General features: G+C 42.6%; 1 non-coding gene across 1 annotated transcript; it reads right to left on the reverse strand.

The window, feature by feature from the left end:
• Window positions 1-5,167: 5,167 nt before the first annotated feature.
• LOC138426105 (U6 spliceosomal RNA) lies at window positions 5,168-5,270 on the reverse strand. Its single transcript, XR_011251529.1, has one exon. It is a non-coding gene; the product is annotated as a U6 spliceosomal RNA (small nuclear RNA).
• Between the last annotated feature and the right edge of the window lie 706 nt (window positions 5,271-5,976).

The following is a 5,976-nucleotide window of genomic DNA, read 5'->3' on the forward strand; positions in this document are numbered from 1 at the left end:
AGGAATGCCCTTTTGAACTCAGGAATGGGCCTCTGTTCCTCTGCAAAATAGTTAGAGGCTATGATGGTTGTGTGCATGAGATCCAGGGGCTGTGGTACCTTTCCAGCTCTCCCCCTCCCTCACCCTCTTAAGGCCAGCCGCCTCTGTTCAGACCAGTCTTGCCTGGTCCCAGTTGGATAAATATTGACACATTCTTCTCCTTCCACGTTCTTCCTTTATCAGTCACCAAAGCCCTGACACCTCACACCGGATGAACTATGATCCCAGAACACGTATGAGGTTGGGGTGGTCTCATTCCAGCCCCAGAAATACTTGTTGAATGGATAACTCGGTGAATCAATGAATGGAGCCATTCCCAGAACCTCCTGAAAACTCACCCTGAGCTCTCAACATTGGGCAACTCTCCCTGGAGCCCCAGCCATGCGCTCCATCTGGGGAAAGGCTTTCCTGCAGCTGTCTCAGCCATCCTTGCCACCTCTCATCTCCCACTAACATGGCAACATTTCTCTGCCTCCACCCTGTCCCCACTACCCAGTCTAGACAATTCAGTGTGTCTGCAGCCTCCCCCAGTAGGAGTGCTGCTGTTACAGCCATAGTCACTGCCCACATGGTGAGTGGTCGGTCTCTAGCCCTCTCTTGCTCCCCATGTCATAGCTGTCCCCATTCACCCCACCCAGCTTCCTATGATGGCCTGTGTAAGAACACTCACTTTTTCACTTGCTGTTCCAGGTCCACTGATAGCCCATGATGCCAGCCAAGCCCGAACCGAGTCCTGGCCCTGCCAGCCCCATAGAGTCCTGTGGGTGACCCATTCTTTATTGGGAGCATCACCTACTGTCTGGACGCCAGCCCATCAGGGAAGATTGAAACCCCTCAGATCGGGAGTCCAGCCCGAGCCGGCAAGGAGTTTGTGCCCCTTTGAAGGCTAGAATGCTGGACCCCAGTTCTGTCCTCAGGTGCCAGGACATGGCCTGAGCATCATCTCCAGTCTGGTTCCGGCTTTTTCCCCATCATTGACCCACTGCCCAGACCTCTGCATGGTTCCTGGCTACCGAGATCTCTTCATAGCAACCAAAGAGTATCTGAGCTTAGAAGATCCTAAGGAATCGCCCAGTCTGGTGGAGATGCTCTAGAGTATTCAAAAACATAATAGCCTTTTTCACTGGAACAATGATTAGGGGTGTTTCAGCATTGAGTGCTGTGGGATAGAGATGCTAAATGTCCCACAGTGCACAAGGCAATCTGCACAGTGACAGATCCCTTCCTTCATTGGATAAACACTGGTTCTAGCTGAAAGTGCTTAACTGTGTAGTTGTAGTAACTAAGAGCCACGGAGGATAAGGGACTGGCCCAGGATTACATGCGCATTTGTCTTTTAGGCAATCCCACGAGGGGAACCCAGGCATTCTCCCTCTTGAGAATATCAGTGTCATCTGTTCAGTATTCCACCAGCAGTCACCAAGTTTGAGGCACTATGGGAGAGTAAAAGACTAAAGTGAGACCCATGCAAAGGCTTCACAGAGGTGTCATTTGAGCAGAGGCTTAGAAGTTGGCTCATGGACTGGTGGCTCAGAGAGTAAAGAATCTGCCTGCAATGCAGGAGACCTGGGTTCGATCCCTGGATCAGAAAGATCCCCTGGAGAAAGGGAATGGCTACCCAATCCAGTATCCTTGCCTGGAGAATTAATTCCATGGACAGAGGAGCCTGGTGAACTTCAATCCATCTGATCACAAAGAGTCAGACATGACTGAGGGACTAACACTTCCACTTCCGTAGACCTGTGACTTCTGAAAGTTGGAGAGAGCATAATAGGAAATGATGGGATATGAGGACTGATGCCCAGGAGTGAAGGTCGATGAGAAATAAGCACAGACTTTGGGGAGAAAGCAGTGGAGGATGGGAAGGAGTTGGAAGGTGAATTGAGGCTAGAGCACAGAGGACTTTGCATGTCAATTGAGGGTTAGGATTTTCTGCTACAGGCAATAGGAAGCCAGTGAAGATATAAGAGTAGAAGGCGGGCAGTGGTGAGCTCTCTGCTTCATAGCAAGTTTCCTGAGGCTGCCTATGGAGAAGCAATGGGAGGGAAATTATAGGGCCAGGAAACTGCGGTCTGAACATTCCTCAAGAAAGACACACATGATGTCATGGATGAGAACAGGATCAAGGGGATGGGGTGAGAAGACGGAGACCACCTCAGAGCCAAGCCACATTGCGGGGATTGGCCATGTCCTCAGCATTTAAACCAGGGATATTATCTGAGTTTGGGTTCCCTTGGAAGTAGACCCTAGGAAAAGGACTTGAGAGAATTCCCGGTGGTCCTGTGGTTGGGAGTCCGTGCTTCCACTACAAGGGGCACGGGTTTGATCTCTGGTCTATGAACCAAGATCCCACATGCCACTCAGAGCAGAAAAAAAAAAGAGGAAGATGACAAAGGATTTGAAAATCATTTGTTTGGGAGATGATCTCAAAGATAAACAGTAGGGGAATGGAGAAATCAGGCAGGAAAAGGAGGATAGCAAAAAAAAAAAAAAAAAAAGTGTTACATCAAGCCAATTATCCCTGTGGGCAACTAAAGATCAGTCTTGCTGGAAATCTCTGAGAGACAGTAGAGAACACACACTTCTGAGTTAATCCTTAAAGGGCAAAGGAGCTGGGAGAATTTATCCACTGACTCACACCATTCATTGTTTGAGGGGTTGCTCCTGGGAGCATTAACTCTCTGGCACTTTTGGAATGCTCCACATGCAGGAGCAGGCTTTACAGCCAGAAAAAGTCCTCAGGTATAGTCTCAGGTGCTTGCAGTTAGAAGCTACCAGGTAGCTGTGTAGGAAAACGGTGAGTACCTGTAAGATGGGGCAAGGCATTGATTGTATCTTGCAACACACATTCTTTACATACAAGGTGACATGAGTTAGCCAAGACAGCTCCCTGTCTAAAAGTGACTCCATAAGTGAACTAGGTAGAATATTTTTCTTTTTTTTTTTTTTTGGCTACATCATGCGGCAGGCATGTGGGATCTTAGTTTCTCCACCAAGAATCGAACCCACACACACCTCCCTGCATTAAAAGTTCAGAGTCTTAACCACTGGACCACCAAGCAAGTCCTAGGTAGGATATTTCTGAGCGAGGACATTGACTGCTGAAGTGCTTAGCTTCTGTGACCCCTGGAAGGCAGAGAAGGAATCTGAAGTATAATAACTGGTTCTATCAATTTTTACTTTATGTTTTGATGCCAAGTTATCAAGTGCATACAAATGTAGAGTTATTATATCTCCCTAGTCGCAAAAGAGTTGGATGTGACTTAGTGACTAAACAGCAACAGTGAATTCAGCTTTATATCATATGCTGCTGCTGCTGCTGCTAAGTCGCTTCAGTCGTGTCCGACTCTGTGTGACCCCATAGATGGCAGCCCACCAGGCGCCCCCGTCCCTGGGATTCTCCAGGTAAGAACACTAGAGTGGGTTGCCATTTCCTTCTCCAATGCATGAAAGTGAAAAGTGAAAGTGAAGTCGCTCAGTCATGTCCGACTCATTGCGACCCCATGGACTGCAGCCCACCAGGCACTCCCGTTCCTGGGATTTTCCAGGCAAGAGTACTGGAGTGGGGTGCCATCACCTTCTCCATATATCATATGAAGTAACTCTATACCTAGTAATGCTTTAAAATCTAGTCTTATTTTGATGTAGTTACACTAGCCTTTTGCTTTTGTTCGTGTTATGTGTTATACCTTTTCTCATCCTTTCTCTTTGTATTTCAGGTAACTCTATGTAAGCAGTATATAGTTGAATTTTGTTCTTATCCAAAATAAGTCTGAATCTTTGCCTTTGAATAGGAAAATTTTACATATAATAAAATTATCTTTAGGTTTAAAATCTACTATTTTTTCCTTTTTTAAAATCTTACCATCTATATATTCCATCTATTCTATGTTTCCTCTCCCCTTTCTTTGCATCTGTTATTTCATCCAGTTACCTTCCTCCATTATTTTGTAAAGTTATTTACTCTTTTACAATGTCTTAGTAGTTACCCAGAGATTACAGCATGCATTCTTAACAAATCCTAATATTAACTGATTCTTTTACTCTCTTCCCTTAAAATATAGGCAAAGACCTTGGGGCTTTAACTCCCCACAAACACTATCATATTATTTTTCTATACAACCAGTATTATTTGATATTTACTCACATACTTGCCATTTTCATTGGTCTTAATTCTTTTCTGCACCTCTGACCTCCCATTTGGGATTATTTTTTTCTGCCTGAAAATATTCTATTAATGTGGGCCCACTGGTGACTAATTCTTGTGATTTTTATTAGACTGAAATGTATTTATTTCTTCTTTCCTTGAATTTTTTTTCTGGGTATTGAAAAATAAGTTGGTGGTTATTTTCTGTCAGCCCTCTAAAGAATCCCACTGTCTTTTGGCCTCCGCTCTTTTCCATTAAGAAATCAGTTGTATATCCAATCTGTTATCCCTTTGAATGTAATCTCTGCTTTTCTGTTTTTTTTTTAAATTATTTTTTATTGAAGGATAATTGCTTTACAGAATTTTGTTGCTTTCTGTCAAACCTCAACATGAATCAGCCATAGGTATACCTATATCCCCTCCCTTTTGAACCTCCCTCCCATCTCCCTCCCCACCCCCTTCTCCTAGGTTCATACAGAGCCCCTGTTTGAGTTTCCTGAGCCATACAGCAAATTCTCATTGGCTATCTATTTTACATATGGTAATGTAAGTTTCCATGTTACTCTTTCCATACAGCTCACCCTCTCCTCCCCTCTCTCCATGTTCATAAGTCTATTCTCTATGTCTGTTTCTCCACTGTTGCCCTGTAAGTAAATTCTTCAGGACCATTTTTCTAGATTCTGTATGTATGTGTTGGAATACAGTATTTGTCTTTCTCTTTCTGACTCACTTCACTCTGTATAATAGGCTCTAGGTTCATCCACCTCATTAGAACTGACTCACTCCTTTTTATGGTTGAGTAATATTCCATTGTGTGTATGCACCACAACTTCTTAATCCATTCATCTGTCGATGGATATCTAGGTTGCTTCCATGTTCTAACTATTGTAAATAGTGCTGCGATGAACAATGGGATACATGTGTCTCTTTCAATTTTGGTTTCCTCAGGGTATATGCCTAGGAGTGAGATTGCTGGGTAGTAAAAATACGGAACGCTTCATGAATTTGTGTGTCATCCTTGTGCAGAAACCATGCTAATCTTCTCTGTATTGTTCCAATTTTAGTATGTGCTGCCGAAGCGAGCACTGCTTTTCTCTGTTTTTAAGATTTTTTCCTTATCTTTAATTTTCAGCTTTTAGTTTTATCTAATAGTAAATATGTACTTTCACTTTATTCATATAGGCATAGGTGTATATCCCTTCTGCTTATCCCGATTTAGGCTCTCAGAGTGTACTGAATAAATGGATCAGTGTCTTTTATCAGCTTTTGGAAGCTCTCAGCCATTATCCCTTCATATCTTGCTTCTATCCCAGTCGCTTGAGCTTTTCACTGTTTCTTCTAGTCTAATAGACTGTCTATATTTCTATCCTTTTACCTTCCCAAGCTTCATTCTGGATATTTTTTTCTCATCTAACTTCTAAGTTTCTTTATCAGCTGTGTCTAGTATGCTGTTAAACCTATCCTTTGAATTCTTAGTATCAGTTTTAGAATTTCCATTTTGAAAAAAAAATAGTTTCAATTCTCTGCTAAAATTCTTTTTTTTCCCAGTTTTATTGAGATATAATTGACATGCAGCACTTTGTATGTTTAAAGTGTAAAGCATAATGATTTGACTTACATAAATCATGAAATGATCATCTCAAGTTTTCTGAACATCCATCATCTCATATGAATGCAAAATTAATAGAAAAAATTTTTTTCTTGTGATATGAATCCCCAGCATTTACTCTTTTAACAATTTTCATGTATAACACATAGCAGTGTTAATTATATACATTTATCAAGTTATA

This window comes from Ovis canadensis, chromosome 20 (assembly GCF_042477335.2).
Source record: "Ovis canadensis isolate MfBH-ARS-UI-01 breed Bighorn chromosome 20, ARS-UI_OviCan_v2, whole genome shotgun sequence".
In the NCBI taxonomy this organism is placed as follows: domain Eukaryota; kingdom Metazoa; phylum Chordata; class Mammalia; order Artiodactyla; family Bovidae; genus Ovis; species Ovis canadensis.